The sequence below is a fragment of the Mustela erminea genome, chromosome X (genome assembly GCF_009829155.1).
Source record: "Mustela erminea isolate mMusErm1 chromosome X, mMusErm1.Pri, whole genome shotgun sequence".
In the NCBI taxonomy this organism is placed as follows: domain Eukaryota; kingdom Metazoa; phylum Chordata; class Mammalia; order Carnivora; family Mustelidae; genus Mustela; species Mustela erminea.
Window position 1 is genome coordinate 8,764,362 of NC_045635.1, and position 23,165 is coordinate 8,787,526.

General features: G+C 40.7%; 1 protein-coding gene across 3 annotated transcripts in view; it reads left to right on the plus strand.

Annotated features, from left to right (window-relative positions):
* The window catches only part of FRMPD4 (FERM and PDZ domain containing 4), an 854,311-nt gene that overhangs the window by 504,936 nt on the left and 326,210 nt on the right, over positions 1-23,165 (plus strand). The window lies entirely within an intron of this gene.

Below are 23,165 nucleotides of genomic sequence, written 5' to 3' on the forward strand. Positions count from 1 at the left end.
TTGCCAGATATCTTGTATCTTTGGTAATTGATATTCAGCGGAGGAGAAGAATTCAGATCTGTGAACCTGACCCACACATTGGCTGTACTTGAACTACGAATGCAAGTGAACTGACCGATTGGTACTCATTCATTTTACAGACACTTTGTTTGGGGGACATCTTCTCAGAGCTAGATCTGGAGCAGGGCATGGCAAAAGGAATTCGCAAGTGTTTGTAGGCTTTCACACTCTAAAATTGGGAGACACCTATGAAAGCCCATAGGCATATTTCTAAAACCAATTGGTAGTGCTTATGGAATGTTCTTCTGAGCCAGGAACATTAGCTCACACAGTGGGCACTGACTTATAAAGAAGGTGCTATTGTAATTACCATTTTATATTTGAAGTAGACATTGAGGCCCAAGGAGTTTAAATGACTTGCTCAGGGTCACAAAAATACTATTGGAAGGGAAGAGCTTCAGATGAGTGATGAGTCTGGATGACTCCGAACTTGTACCCTAAATGGGGTCATTGGTGGATGTGGTGAGCAGCAGGAGAGAACTTTGGAGCTTGGATGTGATTGGCTAGTTCACACTTGCCCTCTGGATTCAGTGGGGATGGAAAGGGAGCTCCAACCTGAGGAAACATTTGTAAAATAACAGAGGTGGGCAAAGTCAGAAGAAAATGTCTGAAGCAGTCAACCTGGTTAGGAATACCCTGTACGTGAAGCGGTGTGGCCGATCAGTGGGTGAGCGTCAGTTTGTAGAGGTCAGCATGGCTCAACTATCTGAAAAAGTAGCCAACCTTTACAAAGACCTGACCATGTGGCCACTTACTGCCTTAAGTCCTGTTTCCTCATAAGGAGCCTCTGTGTTATCATAACCATTCTCATCTCACACACGACGCAACAAGGCCTACACAAAGCCAAACTTGCCTACACGACATAACTAGTAAGAGCTAGAGCTGGGATTCCACTTGAGGGAGTGTGGTTCCAGAAAGCATGATTTTAACCATGGTGTGGCCCTAGATGTTACTAAGAAGTGGAGTGATGTCATTGGATTCATGACTGCAAGGGAGGACCTGAAAAATAGGGAAGATTGGAGCGGAAAGGTGAGTGAGTAGGGCTGGGGAGGCCCACTGAGGTTCCTGTCGTGCTCTGCCTAGGTGGCACTCAGTGTCTGTGGAGGCGACTAGCAATGAAAACATGTGTGAGGTCAGAGAGATTAGTGAGGTTGGCTTAGGGTCTGGAAGTAAGAGTTCTAAGTAGGAATTTTGGCCATGCCCTTCCTTGGGTTTGTGGATGAACCTCTCTGCTTCCATTTGCTCATTCACGGAGTGGTAAATGCCTCAGAGTTGCGGGAATTAATCCCATTTTGGTTCAGCTGATTGTAAGGTCTCTTCAGGCCACCCATCTGGCCATACCACTGAGTCAGTTGGAAATCTGCATCTCCAACTCAGATCAAAGCCATCAGGACCCTGAATGGACTCAGGGGGCCCTCCAGGGATGTGCCTGTTGAAATTGCTTTAGTGGGGATGAGCAGAGGGTTGAGAGGATGGAAGGCGGAGGGAGCCCTCATGCCTCCTCCAGAGAACAGGTTAGGAGGAGAAGCAGGTGCCCAGAAGCCCATTACAGTTTTCTAGATCGCTTCTTCCATAGTTCCTGTCTTTCTTAAGATGTGAAGCTCTGGCTGCTCTCTTTCCTGCCATCTTGGTTTTGTGTCTTCTTGGAATCCCTTATGAGTTTGAGGGTTCAAGCTCTAATGACCCTGCTTTATTGGTCTCTACATTTGCTATTTCTTTGCATGAAATCTCTTCAGCAGCATGACCACCGCAGCCTCATACTTACTAAATGCACACTCAGAATCTGAAATCAGGTCTTCCACTCACACTTCTTTTCCTTCTTTTTCTTGTTTTCGGGATTATTTATCTATTAAAAATTTTTTTATTTTGAAAAATGTTTAGTTGTTGTGTATTTGACTCATATCTTACCACTCTTGATATCCCAAAGTCCTTTCCTTTTCTAGGGGGCATCATGTGTTGCTGGTGAAATCATGGTGGCTGTTTGTTAATGCTTTTATTCTGTTAATTAAATTAAGTTAATTGAAGTTTGGGATGCCAAAATGCAGTGTGGGATTAAAGGTGTTTTGAGGAGCCATTGCCCCACGTCCCAAATTTTGGCAATGGACTTTGAATTTCTTCAATTTCTTAGTGTCATTTTGGATTTTTGCCCAAAGGCCTTAGGTAGATGCATCACTGATGTCTATCTCACCTGCCCATTCTCGTCTCTGGGCTCACCTCAGCAGGCTGGGACTTCCAAAGAAACAAACGCTACCCCAGGAAACTTTACAGTATTAAGGTCCTTGCTGGTCATCCCAAGGACATGAATGTGTGGGAGGTCGGGACATCACAGCTCCCTGCAAAGCTCCCCCAAATTCCCATGGTGTCCTTCTCTTTCCCATCTCCCTCTCCTGTCAGCGATGTTCTCGTTCCCCCTCTACTTCTCTCTTCTGTCCCCCTGGTAGCATGGCCTTGCTCACATTATAGTCTTAGGACACTTAACCTGACCTCCTCTCTGTGTCCTCCTTTGCATGTCCACTTGGAACCCTTGTCCAACCTAGTGCTTTCTTGTTATTATTTATCATCATTAGGAGGTAGGAGAGGAGGAATGGAAATGCCAATGGTAATTGTATCATGCTAATTATTGAAATAGAACTGAGCCACGGTCAATAAATTGTGTACAGTGGATTCATAGTCGAAGAGCATTTGCGTCTTTGGACTTGAGTCTGATTTTGCTGAACTTTGCAGACAGGTGTTGTTGACTGCCTTTGAATTCTGTTTCTCAGTTCAAGTATTTTTTTGTTTTTTGTTTTTTGTTTGTTTGTTTGTTTTTTCCCTAAGGCTTCAGTAGATGGCAAGTGCTAAATGTACCAAGTGTTTATAAACCTTGTGCCTACAACTGCTGGGCAGGAGGCAGGGGCAGGAAAATCTAACCTTGAAATTCTCCTTTGACCCCTCCCTCAGGACACACATGGCAGGAAAAAAAAAAGTCATTCAAATGCCTTTCATGTTTCTTGTCTGTTTTAAAATATAAATTAAACTGTGTTAATAATGAACAAATGAAAATCTTGGTATCATCCCAGTAGGCAGTCACTGCCTAGATGGGTAATGGAGGTTGGTTGGACTGATGAATGGATGGATGGATGTTGGATATTGGATAGGTGGATAGCTTAGTGGATCGGTGAATGGAGGACATTCAGATGGACAGACAGACGGATGGATGGGTAGGCAGGTGGATGGGTGGTTGGAGGATGGAGGATGGTGGTCGGCGGATGGATGAGCAGGTGGTTAAAAGAGTAGGTGGATGGAGAGTGGGTATGTGGACTGATGATAGAAGACTGATGAATGGATAGATAGATGGACAGAATGTGTGAATGGAGGTGTTTCCTCTCCTTTCATGCGAGAAGTGAGTGGATGTGTATGGTCTGGTTATGAATGTATTTGAGTTTGCACTTCAGACCTGTTTAGCATCAGTTCAAGAATTCCTGACCAGGGGTACCTGGGTGGCTCAGAGGGTTAAGCCGCTGCCTTCGGCTCAGGTCATGATCCCAGGGTCCTGGAATTGAGCCCCGCATCCGGCTCTCTGCTCAGCAGGGAGTCTGCTTCTCCCTCTCTCTCTGCCTGCCTCTCTGCCTACTTGTGATCTCTGTCTGTCAAATAAATAAAATCTTTAAAAAAAAAAAAAAAGAATTCCTGTCCATTTCGTCTAGCAGTTCCTCCTCTTGCCCTTTTCCCACCCATTTTAGAAAGGCTGAATAAGTTTTCCAAAGACCCAGGACCAATGAATGGTAGACCTAAGCTTTCCATTCATAGAATTATGAACTGTGAACCAGGGTTATTGACATTGAATTCTTGGAGAATTCAGGAACCTTTTCAATTCCTTATGTTGCTGAGATGTATTTCTCCCTGCTGGTTTCCTGGTGGATAAACCTACATTTTGTCATATGGATGCATGATTTGTGGTATATCAGGAGGCTGGGAGGAATGGTAACAGAATCTAATCTGTTTCTAATTTAGCCAATTTAGTTCAATCCTATTAATTCTGTACTTTATTGAACACTAAATCTACTCTCATGTTATAAAACATTAGTAATCTCTCTAGCTTTTAAAAATACAACAATATATGGTGTGCTTGAGGCATACAAACTTGACAAAGAGCCCAGAAATATTTTTCTCTGAATTTATGAAAAGCATTAGTTAAGCTACTTTCCAAACTAGAAATCAATAATGAAAAAGAAAAGGAATCATCTTTACTGTCTTAAACCTCAGAAGTCAGTTTTGTCTTTGAAATACACTTTTTCATCAGAATTTTTAAAGTATCTCAATTTTTAAGGAATGTGTAGTTAAAGGTAAATGCTCACTAAAGATTAGTGTAATTGAATTACTCGCAATTGTGAAGCTAATTATGGAAAAACAAATGAGTAAGCAAATATATTCATATGTCTTTGGGATGGCAAATTGATGGTGCATTGAATGTTAACATTAATGAATTATCCATTATGGCTCACCAAGGAATGAATGGAAAGGCTTTCTTGGGAAGATCAAGTTTTGCAAGAACAAAATTAGTTTGCACTGAGATTATGCAAATAAAGGGCAGAAAGGGCAGTGCCCAGTCTGAAATTGTTGTATTTGGGGATTACCAGTTTTTTACAAAACTCATGCATGATAGCTCAGAAGTGAGTTCCCGGTCAGATATCTCTCTCACTGATTCCTGCCGAAACCTTGGCAAAATTATGTGATTTCTTTGCCTGGATTTCCATATCTGTAAAATTGGCAAAATAATACCTTTTTCAGAAAATTGCAGTGTATATTATTAACTCTACAGCAATTCCTTCCAGACTCACTCTTATAAATAGTCACTTCTCATACTCCTTAACAAAGATTTTGTAGTCTGCTTCCTAGTTTTGGCAAAAATGGAATATGCATTTTTTTAAAAAAAGATTTTATTTATTTGCGAGTGAGACAGAAAGCTAAGGGCTGCAGTGGGTAGGGGCAGAGGGAGAGGGAGAGTCTTAAGCACTCTCCCTGATTGTGGAGGAGTAACATGGGGCTGGGTCTTGCTACTCTGAGATCAGGACCCTGGACAAGGACAGGAGCAAAAACCAAGTCTCAGACCCTTGACCACCTGTGCTACATAGGTGCCTTGGGATATGAATTTTTTAAAATGTTTTCCATTCACCTTCTTGTTTTGCCTTTTTATTTGTTGAGAGAGTGTACTGATTCCTTGATAGTTTTCCTTCTTTTGTTTAGAGATCTTTTTTTTAATCACAATTTTTAGTGAATCAGTTGGATATTTGCCTTATTATCTTGAATAATATAGTAATATACCCTTCTGTTAAGAAGGATTGTCTTACTCTCTTAAATCTTAAAGAGACTTTTTCATTAATTCTTACTAGTAGAAGTGGCATTTGAAAATTGGATGTGAAATTATGTGGGTTCTGTTATCCAATATTCTGAGACAAGTAGTTAACATAAGTAATGTTTTTCACTGTCTCAAAGTGGTTATATAATTTTCTTTTTATGTAATTAATTGGGAGTATTTGTGATAATACAGTGATTCAGCCTAGTTAGGAATATTCTGTTAAGTCACATAATCCAATTGAGGAAAAGCTGCTTTCTCTCGATTTGGTCATAGGAATGCAGGCTGGGTACATTTGATATTTCTTCTGGAACATATTCCCTCTCTTGAAAATATGCCTTTACTATTTTATATATTTAGTCTTTTCCATGGCCATTTTTTATAAAAATTCTGGATGATTTATCTCCTTTTAAAAGCTAGAATTAGGGGTGCCTGGGCGTCTCAGTCAGTTGGGTGTGCAATTCTTGATTTTGGCCAGGGCCATGATCTCGGGGTTTGGGATCCAGATCCGTTTAAGACTCTGTGCTCAGCTTGGAGTCTGCCTGGGGGTTCTATGTGTTTCCCTCCCTCTCCCTCTGCCCCTCCCCCTGCTCATTCTCTCTGTCTCCCCCCAAAATAAATAAGTTTAATGTTGCAAAATAAAATAAAATAAGTTTAAAATAAAATAAAAACAATTAATAAATAAAGTAAAATAATTTGGAATTTAAAAAGAAAACTTATTATAAAAATTTCACCCCCTAATTAGTTTCATTAGATATACAAAAATACAGAGGATTATTTTTGAGAAGAAATAAATAAATAGTAGATAATAGAATTTCTGTTCTCCTCATTATTTTATAGAAGTTTCAAAATATTAAATCTGGGACACCTGGGTGGCTCGGTGGGTTAAAGCCTCTGCCTTCAGCTCAGGCTGTGATCTCAGGGTCCTGGGATCGAGCCCCACATCCGGCTCTCTGCTGTGCAGAGAGCCCGCTTCCCCCTCCCCCCCGCCTGCCTCTCTGCCTACTTGTGATCTTTCTCTCTCTGTCAAATAAATAAATAAAATCTTAAAAATATTAATACCATCAATTTTCATTTAATATATTCCTAAATTAGGGCATGCACATTTGACTCTTAGTTTCTGCTGTGACAATATATTTTATTTACAAAAAAAAATTTTTGAGTATTAGGGATAGATTTTATCTAATTAACTTAGTTCGGGCTGGTAATATAAATTATTGCTTGATAGTCATCTAAAAATATTTACAGGCCCTTACATTGCATGGGTAGTACCTAATTTTAACGATGAACCCAAGTTAAAAAATACCTTGTAGATTTTATATAGATGAAGTGTTATTTTCAATCAGCTTATGAACCTATCTCTGTATCTGGCTGGGACTCTCCATCTACTAATGTTGTCCTCTGACAAAGAAAAATCTAAGACAATGCACCCAAATTTCCCATATTTCCATGGGCAAGAGGGAAGTACTTGTCAAGCTAGGAGGGAGCGATGGAAATGGAGATCCCCAGGAATTCCAGTCCGAACGCAAGGTAGAGGGATCAGGAAGAAGCAAGTGTTTCTCATTCCTTTCTGGAATGAAACCTGAAGATACATACCCAGAGTCTCCCTGTTCCAATCAGCAAAGACTAAGTTTAGTTCTTTCAGAAAGAAGTTGGCCTTGAATGAGTATTTGCTCCAGATGGCCACCGAAGCTTAGACTGTGGACTGAACTGAAGGATCCGTATTGTCCAGGCTAAGCCTGGGTCCCATTTGACTGACTTCACTGCTTTTCTAAATGGAATAATGGAGAAATATGCTTTAGGATGTCAGAATTTGGGTGTTCTGATCCCAGTTATCCTCGCATAAACTATGGAAAAACAAGAAATCTAAACTGAGAAGAATACTCTATCTTTGATGACACCAAAGAAGCAAGCTATGAAAGTTTGTGAAACAAACCAATCATGACAGCTGATATCCACAGGGAATTCACCTAAATTGAAGGGGCCCTCTAGAGAAGACAAAACATCTTAAGGAAGGGTGTTCCTCATACATGGGGGAAAGCATGTTCGTAAGCACCAGTAATGTCTATCATAGTTGAGGACTGGGTGCCTGGGTGACTCCTGTACCTCTCAGGGACCAAAGTATGAGGTAGGGTAACTCAAATAGTGGCCTGATGAAGGATAGACACTGGGCATTAGTCAGCTTTGCAGCAGCTAATCTCAAAGACACATAAATAAATTTTAAAACTTGTAATCACTACAAATACATAGAAACAAGACATACAGGGCTTCCCTGCATGGCATTTACAGACCTTTTGTTTGCCTGGAAATTGGTAAGGAGGATAAAGACTCCTAATCAGCCCTCCTTCAGGCAAGCAAGTCACCTTGTTAGGATTCCCTATCAGGGTCTTGTGGTAAGGCTTCCCCCAGAATTTTCCATAGCTAAGCTCAGTCTCAGGGTTGCCCGATACCTACAATATTAGTGTCAGGAAGACAGGGAAAGCCAAGAATCAGGTATACAGGTAAGAGAGAGATTTTTTAAAAATAAGTTTTTATTTATTTGAGAGCAGATAGATGAGTGGAGGGAGAGAGTCTTTGCTTAGCGAAGACTCCTTGCTTAGTGAAGAGTCCGATGCGGTCCTCAATTCCAGGACCCTGAGATTCTGACCTGAGTCAAAAACCAAGAGTCAGATGTTTCACCATCTGAGCTACCCAGGTTTGCCAAAAGAGAGACAATTTTGAACATGTTAGTGCTTATGACATCTGTGTGCTCATCTTGAAACAGAAAATGTAGAGCTTTCCTTAACTAGGAATTAACAGAAATGAGTAGTAAGTCCATTTCAGTAGAAATATATAAATAGTTATGGCAATTAAGGATCTGGAAGAGAATGCAAATGTTTTATGTCTTCCTAATGGATCATTAATTTAAATTATTTAACTTAATGGGGAAAAATTCATAGCCAGCTAGAATGTTGGAGAAGTTTCTGGGGTGTATTTCCTCATGATTCATAGGCAGGAGTAAAAAGATACTACCTAGAATGAATAAATCCAGCAATTGAGGCTTACATTATAAAAGTATTGTTTAAAAGTAGAAAGAGGGGTGCCTGGGTGTTTTGGTCAGTTAAGCGTCCCACTCGTTCTCAGCTCAGGTCTTGATCTCAGCATTGTGAGTTCAAGTCCCGTGTTGGGATCCTCGCTAGGCTGGAGCCCACTGAAAATTAATTAAATAATTAACTACTTAGTAGAAGAAAATAAGACTGTAAAGCTAACCAGTAGAGGAACCAAAATCAATAGGATCATTCATAAAATATACTTAATAAATAAATAAATAAATAGATTAATTAATAAAAATACGAGTTTACTTTTCTAGAGGAACCAAAATCATAACATAACATCAAAATTTTCTAGTGGAACAAGGAGGGAAGTTAGGAAGAAGTGTGCATGCATTCATTTCTCTTCGTCTTGATAGTTTATCTCCCTGTGTGTGGTTAGTAATGCATGAAACCAATGTTCGAATATATAAAATAAAGGTAACCAATAAAGAGCATACACCAAGAGTGTTGAAGCTGTATGAGTTGGAGTGTGGTAAAAGACAGAGGTTAATGCACTTTTCCTTTTGTTCCATATCCCCTTTATGCTGTAGGCTTTGATTTCTAGTTTTATTTATTAGTATCACGGGGCTGTTATATTATTATTGTTTATTAAAAAATCAGGCAATATTTTTTCCAATCTTCAAATTCCAGATTTGCATTAATGGTTGTGTTAATTGTTTTCCGAGTGTAAATTTTCTGCATTTTTCTCTTTGCTAGAATTCAGTAGATGAACCTCCAGATTCACATGTGAGAATCATTTACAGGGGCCAGATTCTACTCCGGTCATTGTGACCTCATCTTTATTGCAAATGAAAGTGGTTTTGGACCCACAATAGTGGGTAGAGATGAACTGTCTCCTATCTAATTAAATTTTCAACATCTTTTTGATTAAAACTACCTTGATAAGAACTGTATGGTGAATAAGGTTAGACATTTCAGATTAACTTTGTAATAAGTTAAAAGCAGGTCAAGAGACAGGAAATGAAACCTGGAGGTGAGCAAAGAAAATCTCAGTAGACTAAGGTCCAAGGACAGTTCTTCCAGAAAGAGTGTCGTTAAAATTCTTGGTGGAGGATTTATCATGATAGAGCTAGATGTGCCCAAAATAAAAGCACAAAATGAGGAAGAACCTTTTGGCCCAGAATGAGTGATTATGCTATGGTTCTTTTGTTAGAGCCCTGTGAATGGAGACTTGGGACCAGAGAAAGGGTGCCCAGTGGGCACGTCCTGATTGCACTGGCTCGGGGAGAGGATGTTGCTCTGACCTGGACCCACCAGCCTCAACAGAAATAGGTCTCACATGCATCCCAGAACCAGTAAAGTGCTTGCCAGTGATCAACACACGTGCACAGACTGGCCTTCAGAAACAATGCATCTAACTAATTCTAGAGGTGGCATTTGATCATGTGGGCCCTTTTCTCTCCCTGCCTCGGGTCGTGTCATTTTAGCTCATCACTTAACATCTGCTTCGTAGTCCTATTTTTACCATCCGCATGACATTCTTCACAGTAGAGTGACTTCTGCCTTGTGGCTAGAAACCAATCAGGCTCGACTCGCCAGCTGAAACTCCAAACATGTGGGGCGCTCACCAGCAAGTTGTGTGAGGACAAATTTACTGGGAGTTTGCCCGCTCTTAAGCTTCACAGCTTTTCGCCGCATGGACTCCATATAAGATTCCGTATCTAATTTCGGATGCTTACTCTTCGGGCAGCCCCAACCAAATGGGCTAATCCTCTGATCCCACAAGACATGGACAGGAAGCAGGCATCTGCTGTCTGGCATGTTGCTCGGTTATTAAATTTTGTTTTAGTTCTTACTTTATTTTCTTTTGCCGTTGGCCAGTCACTTGGGAATTCAAATAGGGCTAAGAGGTCTTAGTGGTCGAATGCTGCAATGAATTGTGAAGTGGTTTTCAGTGAATGAGAACACTGGTCACTCTTTGCCGAGCACTCATTTTGTGCTCCGTGCTAGCCCGTACTGGATTTCATTTCACATTCACGGTGCTCCGGGGACACACGCTCATTTTTGTCACATTGGAAAGGATTTGCCAGGGACTCGTATCTAAATAGTGGTATTGCCAGGGCACTGGGCTTACATTAATAACTACTATAACATTGAAATGATTTCGTATCTCAGACCCACTGAAAACATGGAACGTATTCATAAGGACACCCAGTATTGTTTCTAGTTGCCAAGGAAGCATGTTCTCTATTGCAAAATAACTATGTCTCACCCAGTTCTTGGCATGCAAGGCCGTGTTCTCCAATGAGTCCTCTAAAACACGGAGGATGTTGCCATGGAACATCAGCCATTTTCACGTGGAGGATAAAACTTAAAGACAGGTGAGCCAGGGGTCGCCTGGGTGGCAGTCGGTGAAGGGTCATCTGACTCTTCCGTTTCCAATCAGGTCACGGTCTCAGGTTTGTGAGATCGAACCCCACATGGGGCTTAGCATAGGCCTGCCTCAGACTCTCTCTGCCTCCCTGTCTCCTCCTCAAGTTCTCGCTTTCACTCTCTCTCTCAAGTAAATAAATAAATAAAATCATTTAGAAAAAAGAACCAGGTGAGCCAGAATCCCTATCTGCCTTGATTTCTGAAGGTCAGCATGGCTGCCCCCCTGGGGAGTGGCGGATAGTCCTGTAGGCGAAGGGGGCAACCTCCACACACACTTTGACAAGAACGGAAAACAGGGCTCCTGGAAAACCTGAACCACACTGCGGTCCTGTCCATAGTCTTAACTGTCTTTCCCGTTATATTCAGTTCTGCCAAAGATTTTGTATTCTAGGACTTTGGAGAGTTAGTCTTGAGCTTTGGCATTTATTCCTTTGCTTCTTAATGAAAAACATTCCCGGCTTTGCAGACCCAAGTCAGATACTACTACTGATGATTTAGACCTTTCGAATATTTAGGGCATTGTCAATGTTTTTTAAGTAGCTGAATGATCACTGATGTAAATCTGCTTGCTGAAGAGCGCATAAAATGATGCAAAGGGAGTCTGACCGGAACTATAAAATCTATCCATGGGCGTCCAGCAACGGTGTCAAATGTCATTGCCTGTTTTTTTGTGTTTTTGTTTTTGTTTTCCTTCTGCAGGAATGGGACTTAAAATGTGGTGAGATGGGTGCCTGGGTGGCTCAGTTGGTTAAGTGATTGCCTTCCACTCAGGTCATGATCCCAGCATCCTGGGATCGAGCCCGAGTCAGGGTCCCCGATCTGCAGGGGGCCTGCTTCTCCATCTCCCTCTGCCTGCTGCTCCCCTAGCTTGTGCTCTCTCTCTCTCTCTGTCAAATAAATAAAGTCTTAAAAAAATGTAGGAGATGAAAGATGTTTGGGGGAGAATATCACCAAATCTCACTGTATGTGTGCGATTTTCACTTATGGTAGGTTTCTCAGTTTGGTTTTTCCTTGATATAATACACGTGGATTTAATGTGTGTGAATGAAAAAGTGATTCAGAAAACATTCAATAACGATAGTATGGTAGTTCCTCTAAACTAGAGGTGATGGGACAGATTTCCTTCCTGGGAATTCAGTGTCCTCTTAGCATATTTTGGCTATGTCTTGAGCACTGATGTTTGCACCTGCGATATTCTAATATTCGTGGGTTACTACTTTAAACAGTTAAAATTTTAAAGCCTTCTTTAAAATTCAGGCATTTCCATATGTACTTAAAGCATATTTTACAGCTCTCGAAGTAGCTGCAAAGTATTAATAAAAGTATGGCAAATGGCAAGTTTTATTATATTAGGAAATGGGACAAGTGGAACATATCAGTGAATTTTCTTTCTTCAGAATGAAAGACATATTTTCCAGGTGAATGTGGGTAGGTGAATGATTTGACCCCTCCTCTCCATTCCTCTTTTGGAATAGGATTGTAGTTTCCTTGTAAGAGGCAGAAAATTGTGCATTTCATATTAGTTTTGTGCATTTAATGCAAAAGTTAACACAATCAAACCTACCATAAAGAATGGGGCAGAGGAGAAGAATCCTTGGCCTGAGAGTCCTTGTGCTTAATATGAGCTATAGGATGTGTTTGACCGTGAGTGAGTCACATACTCCCTTCCACATTGTTAAACAGCGTGGAGCTAGCAGTATCTGCCGTACTTGAAACCTATTCGCCCATCAGAAACTCTTGTTAATCTAATCAGGGGTGGTGTTATTTATTGTTATTTTCATTATCTTTTAATTACAAGGAAAAAGAATTCCATTTTCTTAACCTATAAAAGAGGTTGATAGACAACAAAAGGAAAACAGATAAGTTGGCCTGATCAACATTAAAAATATCTTTTTGTATCCAAGATGTTATTTGAAGGGTGGAAAGTCAACCTCCAGAATGGGAGAAAAATATTTGCATAGCTTATATCTGCTCGGAGATTGTAATCCAGAATTTCGATTGAACCAAAGACGACGCACATAGGGCCAATAGTCATGGGAAGAGATGCTCAACATCACTAACATTTGGCCAGTGCAAATCTAAACCGCAACGAGCTACCGCTTCACACCCATTAGGAAACTGGGACCACGTGTACTGCTGGTGTGAATGGGAAGTTGTGCCATTTTTGTGTAAATGGGTTTCTTATTCCTCAAAGAATTAAACCTAGAATTGCCACACAACACAGCCATTGCACTTTCAGGTACACTCACCCAAGGAAACGAGAGCAGACACTCAAAAGAGAGAACCCATTTTAAAAGCAACAAAAGGTGAAGACAACCCACGGATTTGGGGACAGATGAACGGATAAACAACATATGATATTTACATGCAACGAAATGCATTGTTTCAGCTTAATGAGTGAGGAGTGTCTGACACAACCTCGCTCTACCTCCAAGACATTAATGACACGTGAAATAAGCCAGTCACAGATGGACAAATATTGTCTAGTTCCACTTTCGAGGGATGCCTAGAGTCCTTCAATTCGTAGAGAAAATAGCGAGGTGGTTGCCGAGGGCTGGGAGAAGGCAGCAGCAGGGAGTTACTGTTTAGTGGTTATGGAGCTGAGGTTTCTGAATGATTAAAAAATGCATGGTGTTAGTGGTTGCCCAGCAATCTGAGTGTACTTAAGTGGCACAGGATTGAACACTTAATACATTTCAAATGGTAAATTTTATGTTATATGCATTTTGCAACAGTAGCACCCACACACAAAAGAGTCCTCGATGTGCTTAGCTTAACAGTCATTCCTAGCTGCTCTGCCTTGGGGATTTTTGGAGAGGGAACACCAAAATTTTAACATGAGAGAGATACCTTGAAGAGCCCGGAAGCCAGGGTCGTCAGTAGCGACGTTGACTTTAATGCTTGGCTTAGCATGTTTGTTCCTGGAGTCTCCTGGGCACCCCAAGACGTATACGATGAAGTGTAGGTTCTGGACAAACAACAATAGGTAGGGGAGCTTTTGTGCCACAGAAGTGGTTCTCCATGTAATCAAGATGGTGTTTGCAGCCTTTCTTGAAGCTCCAGAATAGGGCTTCAGTGTGGTAGTCTTTAGAGATAAGGGATATTGAAATGTAAGTTGATTAAAGTGAAAGAAAAGGAATAATCAGTTGCGCTAGGCACATTTCAAATGATTGTTAGCAATAAATTCCATTAGCTGATTAATGGATACAAAGCCTTGCTCTATTTATACAATGGAATATTATTATTCCATCAAAAGTCATAAAGCATTGATACATGCATGACTGGATTGAACCTTGAAAATACTATCCTATGTGAAGGAAGCCAGGCACAACATACCACATTATAGGAATCCATTTGTATGAAATGCCCATAATAGGCAAATCCATAGAGACAGGAACTAGATTAGTGATGGCCTGCGGCTGGGGGGGAAGGGAGAATGGGGAGTGACTATTAATGGATATGTGGTTGCTGATGGGGTGCTGAGAATGTTCTGGAATTAATGGTGAATACTTTCACGACCTTATGAATATAAAAACACCACTCAGCCCACTAACTTTATGGTATATGAATTATATCTCAATAAAGATATGAAGTAAAGTTATTTAAACATAGGTAACTGTCAAGTATGTTATTGTTTTCTATGCAAATACCTTTAATTTACAATTTATAGAATTGTTTATTAACGAAAATGTTTATATGTGTTTAGTGACTGTTATATTTGACAGAAGAGATACAGAACACTCCCTTTTACCTCAGGAGTCTCTACTGGGCAGCACTCCTCTGTATAGAAAACACTGTTTTACAGATAATAGGTTCTCATGGTATCATCCGGGCTTCTCTCCACAGTCCTTTCCTTGTCTCTGCTGCCACGCATGTGCATTTGCTGAAATGACAGTCTGAAATCATCTATAAGGCTTGTTCAGCTCTAATAACATTCTTCTCGGAATCTCTGTAGGAAAGAAATTGTTTTTTTCCCACCATCTATTTCTTCAACTCTTCTGATTTTTGAAATTTTCCTTGGGATCTTTGTATATTTCCTTTGTGAGATATTGCTAGAGAAAACCAATTTCATCCCAGTAAAGGACACTTGGACTTTATTTAAATTAGACCGATTACCATTCTAATGATTTACATGTCTCTTTCCTTTTGTTCCAAGGTATGTTCATGTAACTATCTCGAAGGCTTGGGCCACATTCTCGTTCTCTCAAGCCATGGTCAGGAAGGTTATCATTTCTGTTAAAATGTCCCGATCTTATCTTTAGCAGCTCTGCCAGAATGAGAAAACACTGACTTACTATCTCTGTAGACCTCAAAACATCTAGATATTCCACAGGTAATACTGACTTCACTGTGATTGATTGATTTTTGAAGATACACAAAATTTTAATTTCATTCAGGACTAATTTTGTAAATAACCTCATTCTAAGGAAATATTGTTAACAGACACCTACAAATTCACTCTGTGAAATGACAGGGAGGAAATTCAAACGGATCTTTTTTTTTTTTCCCAAGATCTTACTTATTTATTTGACAGAGAGATCACAAGTAGGCAGAGAGGCAAGCAGGGAGAGAGAGAGAGAGAGAGAGAAGCAGTTTCCCTGCTGAGCAGAGAGCCCGATGCGAGGCTCGATCCCAGGACCCTGGGATCATGACCTGAGCTGAAGGCAGAGGCTTAACCCACTGAGCCACCCAGGCGCCCCTTCTCAAATGGATCTGGCCGAGAGAAAGAAACAAAGTCGAAAAGGCTACATTCTGTATGATTCTGGTTACATGACATTCTGGAAAAGGCAAGACTGTGGAGAGATTCAAATGATCATTGGTGATGGATGGTGAGAGAGAGGTGGATAGGTGGAGTTCAGGGGATTTTTAGGTCAGCGATATTATTTGTGTGATACTTCCATGGTACATATATGACAATATACATTTGCCAAAATCACTAGAATGTGCAACATAAGGATTCATCTCTTGTGTTAATTTGTACGTGGTTTAATAACGATGTATTAGGGTTGGGTCATTGATCACATGCAATGTAGCACTCTGCTTCAGGACGCTGGTGATGGCGAGGGTGGCCAGGGGTTGGAGGAAAGCAGAGTGGCATCTTTGTCTCTTTCCTTCTGTTTCACTGTGAACCTAAAACTGCTTTAAGATCTAATGTCTCTGTACTTAAAAAACTCACTCATATCACTAAAAAGCGATTACATAACTGAATATGCAATTCTTTCACATTTTTACTTTATTATCATTGTTTTAGTAGGCTCCACACCCAGTGTGGGACTTGAACTAATCCCTCTGAGCTTACGAGTCACGTGCTCTACTGACTGAGCCAGCCATGGGCCCCATGCCATTATTTTTCTCATTCAATTCAGTAGCATACCGGGCATGATGGACATAATGATTTTAGTTTTCTTATTTTTTCCATAATTTTTTATTCATTTGAAAAAGGAATTTCAGTGATGTTGAATAAATTAGTAGGTACATTTCCAATAATGGATTTGAGAAATTATCTTATGTCATGGGCAAAAATCATCTAATTTTCATTGTAAAAAATGAGGTCTTAACATTTCAAAAATTAGGGCGCCTGTGTGGCTCAGTCATTGAGCATCTGACTTTGGCTACAGGGTCCTGGGATCGAATCCTGCATCGGGCTCCCTGCTTAGTGGGGAGTCTGCTTTTCCCTCTCCCACTCCTCCTGCTTGTGTTCTTTCTCTTGCGGTCTTTCTCTCTGTCAAATAAAGAAATAAAAATCTTAAAAAAAATTTTTTTTAAGAGTTATTTAGCTTTACCCAAGGAGCGGAGTAATCAGTAACTGACATATTGAACAAGGTCTGTTTCCAGGCCTTGACAAGTAAGTAATATAATGTGGTACTTCATTTAATCCTGACAGTTCTGTTGGGTAGGTACTATTATCTTCTTTTCCTGACAAATGTTAACTGGAACATGATCTTGAACATCTGTGGTCTCAATTATAAATGTCTTTGAGTCAGATATTGGTCTAGGTTACCCATATCCGGGAGAGCTGGCCATGGCATTGGATGGAATCCACTATTGGCCATAGCAAATGAAACCTTATGTAATTGTAGATAATCCACTTTCTCTGTGCTCACGTGTCCTTGCAATTTACTTGGGTCTTTACGATCTCTCTCAGAATAGCGAGCATAGATATAAAACAGCTGTATTTTAGGACCTGATGTGAACATCCTGATCTCTGAAGGCAGGCTCTCAGGGAAGGAGAACTTGAAGAGGCATATGTAGCTTGTCTTATTTCTTAATGGCTTTGCCCCACTCCATTGGAGGAATGGAGTGGAGCTCCAGTGCTCCACTACATTGGAGTGGACTCTCATTGTTTTGTTTTGTTTTGTTTTTTAATGACATTATTTAGGTGTAATTTACAAACTGTACAGTTCACCCCTTGTTAGTATATCAGTCAGTGGATTTTTAAAGAATGTATTGAGCCTATCACCATAATTCATATTAAGATCTCTTGTGCATTTACTGTCACTCCCTGTCCCCATGTGTAGTGTTGGCAAGTGCTGTTCTCCTTTCTGTCTCTGTAGGTTTAAACTTTTTCTGAAAAGCGTTTGTAAATAGGACCATACAGGGTGTTCTTTGTGACTGCCTTCTTTCACATAGCATAATGTTTTGGAGGTTGATACATGCTGTAATGTGTATCAGCACTTGTTTTGTTTTTTTTTTTTTTTTTATAGTCGAGCCACATTCCACTGAATGGATATACCACAGTTTGTTGATCCATTATCCACTGAATGAATATATGTGTTGTTTCCATTTTTCTGGCTTGTAGTAATACTGCTGCTATGATGATTTTTTTAACTTACTACTACTTACCAGATGATGTGATTAGCACCTGACCTCTCATTTCTCTCACAAGCCTCTCCCTATCCCCCACACCTCTGTGTGGATGAGGAATAAACAGAGACCCCCCTGCCCCCACTAAGACCAGCTGGAAGCTCTCCTGCCTGGATAAAATGACTTTTGAGTAAAACCCCAGGTCTCTTAGATTCTAAGGTCAAAGGGCTTACACATTTGGAACAATGACTGCATTATGTTGTATATTTTTCTGTGCTACTTGTTGACAATGGAAATACAGTATTTTCTATATTATTGGCTGCATGTCTCCATTTCACAGGATTGTCCTGTAAGGGCATTCATCTTGCCAACCCCACAGTTTGTCACGTAGACTTCATAATTCTTCCTGAAGACTCCCAAATCATAGTTCTTAGAGTAGTTTTACTCATCCTTTCTACATCCCTCCCTTCGATAATTAATTTTAGAGTTCAGTCATTGGGAGCCTCTGAGAGCAGTCTTTCCATACCATAATTGAAATTCAAGGAGGCAATAAATTGTGAAATGTAGAGAAAGAGGATTTAATTATAGTTTCAAAGCAGAAAAGGATGGCTTCAAAAAGTGCTGCATGTCTATGAGAACAAGTGGGTACTAAAAATGTTCAGAAGGCAGGTGTCCCGGGCTTGTTCTGGCTTTTTTTGTTTTGTTTTTAAATAATTTGATTTTTGCCTCCTTCAATGTGCCATTCCTAATGACTTTTAACTGGATATCTAGATAAACACTACTTCTCTAACTTCAACAATATTGCAAAATATGTCGCAAAGCTTGCCTTGAAGGGAACAACTGCCTGTAAAAAAAAAAAAAAATTTTAACAAGGGTACAGAATGCTGGAAGCTATCATCAATGTTCAATGGAGAGAATGTGATGTCTGTTTCCATGATGCTGCAGATGTGATTGCTGGTAGATCTATTAATAGCTCAGAGTTGATTTTTGACCTTGGACTTGTGAAATTAAAGAAGCTCTATAAAAATGGAGATGACCAAAATGAACTGAAGGAAATCCAGGGCACTTGACAATCTTTTCTCATGAATATGTAGCATATTGTGTTTGAAGGCGTAAATTTAAATAAGTGTGTGTGTGTGTGTGTGTATACATAAATTTGTATTTTGTCATCAGACCATTCGAGAATATAAACATTACTTTGAAGTTAATCTGATTGAAAGGAAGAAATCTTGTAGATGTCGTTATTCTCATCTTCCCACCATTTTGTTTGTTTACAAAAAGCCATTGTTGTGTCACCTTTATGCTGGAGGGCAGGAAGTAGAGGGGGCACTGTGCTTCTTGGTCCTCTCCTGCTTCTTCAGTTGGTTCTAGTCCATGCTCTGGGGCAAGGCTGGACCCCAGTCTCTTTATCTTACATCAGTGTCTCCACGTACTGTGTTAATGACCACATTGGACTTTCCAGGCCCCGTAGTTCAATGAAGTCTGTTGAAGTTGCCCCTTCTGATACTTATGTTTAGATATAATGCTACTTTTCTATACTTAAGTAATACATTTTGTCGATTCAAGGTTTCTTTTGCTTTTGCTTTTATTTTTATGTCTCTGGCAGGCTTACCTGGCAAAAGTTGTAAAAAAATAATGGTCTAAGTATATACCATACCAGTAGCAGTTGATCTTTAAAGAATTGAGTATTTTAGATATGTACTCAATTAAATTATATCAGCTATTCGTGCCTCAAGTGGGAATGAGTTCGTGTGATTTTATTCTGAATGTGATTGGGATTAAGGGACGTCAAGACCAAATTCCAATTGCTATGACATTTCACGAAAGATTGGCCCACTGTGTGAGTTGAGTTGGGTGAACAAAACCATATGGTCTATTTGGACATATGGGGATGGTTTCATGGAGGGCAACCATCCATGTATGTACACTGGCAAGCCCAATGTTTTCAATCTTACTTTGTATGTTAAAATTAAACATGTAGAGAAAAAAATGAAGGAAAAAAGATTCCTGTGTCATCCATCACCCATTTCTACAAATTCCAGTTCTGAACACGTGTTGATCACTATCAGTCGCCCGTATTTTTAGCTGTTCAGTGTGGTCACAAATTATTAATTAGATCCCAGTGGAGGTGGGGGGAGGTGGGAAGAGTAGTCATGTTGGCCAACTGGGAGAAATTCCTTTTCACCTTCCCACAGACTAAAAGGTCCTATATCATCATCATGCTCAGAGTAATTCCTGACATTTCTTTAGTAGTTAAAAGCCGGTTGGTTGCCAGAAATTTTTAGACATGCTACATGTTGTTCCATGGAGAAGGTGATCACAACTTCTACCACCATTTTAAGAAATAAATGTATTTAAGAAGTAATTGATTCCTCAGGCAATGTAGGCTTGTTTTTTGTTTTGTTTTTCCTGATAGTTCTGCCTTCTATGTTCTTATTTCCCTAATCATGAGGGGGTAACAGAGATATCTGGGGCAGCTTGAGTTCCATGCGTCTGTTGCTCACGTCTTTAAGTTATAGAACGAAGAAATTGGTAAGTATTTTGAATTCTGCAGACCTATGTGGAGCTCTGAGCTTTTGAAGAAGGATCACCAAAGTACTGAGACATACTCTTGTTTTGTCACCTCCAAGTGATTTAAAGGAACGTGGAATTTCTCTAAAAAAAGAAAAAAAAAAACTAATGCGATGGAATGGTTGAGTTTAATGGCCTTATCTTACCAAATAATGGAAATCAGCTTTTCCTTGAACTCTTTGAGACTGCGATCCTGGCGTTGCATTTTTCTGACTCTCACATGTGAGGTAATTGTAAAGAATATTTATGTATTGCTTAAGAGATGGCTTTTAACAAACAGCCAGAGCAGTGAACGTTCAGTTGGGATATTAAGGACACCTTCCCTGTATGATCTATAAGCGATAGCATAAAATTGTCATGGAGAATGATGGGCTCGATGGCTCTGGAAGGATTCCAGGCCTATCTTGACATCGCCTCTGTGTGATAGTTTAGAAATCACAGGGACAGGCCTTCCTTCATGCAGTAGAGCATGCAGATGAAACACGAAGCTTTCCTGGGAACACTGGTCCCTGCCTTTCTCTTTGGTGTCTCAGAAGATCTGAACCTTTAGCTTTTCCTGTTTGTAGGGGAAAGAGCTAGATGCAATCTTTGAACACAGTGATTTTCAATTATTTTTATCCAGTGACACATTTTTGGATTGTTATTTGGGCCTCGGGGACATTGGATATACATGTGATAAAGCATGAGTGTACTATGATGGCTGGTTAGGTTAAAATAAGAGCGGAGTATTCGCTCGCAATTCTGGAGGGCTTAAGTCCAGAATCAAGACGTTGGTAGGTGTAGTCTCCCTGTGAAGGTTCTAGGTGCGAAACCTGCCCTGCTTCTTCCTTATCATGAGGGCTCCAGGTATCATTGCCCTTATGTAAACGCGACTCCAGTTTCTGCCTCCGTCTTCTACATGCCCTTCTCCTGTGTGTTTTTCCTGTTTCTGCCTCCTCTTCTTTTTCAGGACACTTGTCACAGAATTTAGGGCCCGCTCTGTTAATCCAGGATTTTCCCATCTTGAGGTTAGGTATAATTATCTCAAAAACCCCTCTTTCGAGTAAGCTCCCCATCATGGTTACTAGGAATTGGGACTTTTATATTTCTTGGGAGGGTCACATTTCAACCCACTGGACAGAGCAAAGGAGAGTCGATTAAATTAGTATTTAGTAGAAATCTGTCCATTTATTTTTGTCCTGTTCATGTAGTCAATCTTAATCTTCTCCAGGTCTCTGAAAATATTCCTAGGAAAGTGTATCATCTGGTGACCTTCTTCATCCTAACTTACAGTCTCTTATAATTCTAAACTACATTTCTTTTAGTAGAATATCTTATTTTTTATAAAAGATTTTATTTATTTATTTGACCCAGAGAGAGCACAGAGGGAGAGTGAGAGGGAGCAACAGTCTCCACGCCGAGCAGAGAGCCCCATGTTGGGCTCGATCCCAGGACCCTGAGATCATGACCTGAGTTGAAGGCAGGTGATCAATCGACTGAGCCACCCAGGTGCCCCAGAATATCTGATTCTGTCAAAATACTTGCCTTGTTGGAATGATATAGTGGTATAGGTACTGTGCAAGTACTAGTTAATATTTGCAATTCTCTTTGAGTCCGGGGATATCCAGGGCTCCAAGGACATAGGAATTAGCAAGAACCACATGTCAGACTGTGGAAGTCCTAGTCGGACACCTGAGGGGCTCACACCCCCACAAGGCTGCACTGCACCATCCAGAACCCACCCCAGCTGTGACTGTGGTTATCTGTCATTGACATCATCTGGCCCATGAAACCACCCCGACCGCCGAAGTTTGAGTCACTGTGAGGTGGTTCGTTCCAATGTTGTGGTGTGTTTTCTAAAGCAGAACTTGACAGCCTCTTCAGGGAGGGAAGTGACAAGTTGTCAGCATGACAGCCTAGAAAGTGACGTCTCACAAGTGGAGAGGAAGGTGATGCCCTTGGCCTTAGCTCCACACGCGTAGACGCTGAGAGCATATCAGGTGATAGAGAGCACTTTGGAATGAGGTCAGCTGACTCCTAAGTTCCATTCAGGTATCTGTCACTGGTTCATTGTATCTTAGAAGTTTCATTTGTTCATATTTGGCATGTACTTGGTGTTGGAAACTTGGATTCTCATATCAAGCGAAAAATGAAACCTTCATTTTCCCTCAAGATAACTGGGGAATCAGATCGTCCACCACACGTACTCCCTCCCCCCTTGCTAAAATGTCGTCGGAGCAGTAGAAAATTTGAGGTATATTAAGGCTAATTGATCAGGAGATGATTGACTTTGAACAGATACTTTATGACTCCGTGTTTATAAGTAGAAAGGGCCCCGCCCTGCCTTTTGAGGGGCAACAGGGAGGGTCACGAGGTAGAAAGAAGAGGCGAACTGTGGCCAGAGCCTCTATTATGGTCTTCCTAGGAAGGAATGGCCGAGGCCAGCCAGTGAGCTTAGGACTGGCAAATTTGGTTACTTGTAGTCTGTTTTGGAACATAGAGGTTGTCCCTAGTTTTCTCTTTTGTCACCCTGGGAGTGGTTATGGGAAGAGAATAATGGCCTCGTGTGGGAGAGTCAAATAAAAGGGGTGGTTAAGGGTGCGGGCCCTGCTTGGGTTGGTTTGCAATGGAGAAGCATGCCGCCTGCCAAGGGAGCCCTTCGAGGAATTACAGACCATGAGGGAGGAAGAGGGCTGAGGCAAGGTCAGTCCTGGATAGCGCTGTTTGTCCGGTCAAGGAGTGTCTGGCTTATGCATGTAGGGGAGATGGTAAGGCATCAATTTTCCAGAACCTAGAAACATGGCTAATACACATACACTTGCAATGTTATCAAAAGTTCTCGTCCAACCCAGTTTGAACCCTCCATGCCTCCATTACAAGGCAGCAGCCTGGCGTGGGCAGGTTCCCAGTACGTCCATGGCTTACAGACTATCTGAGTATAGATCCTCATG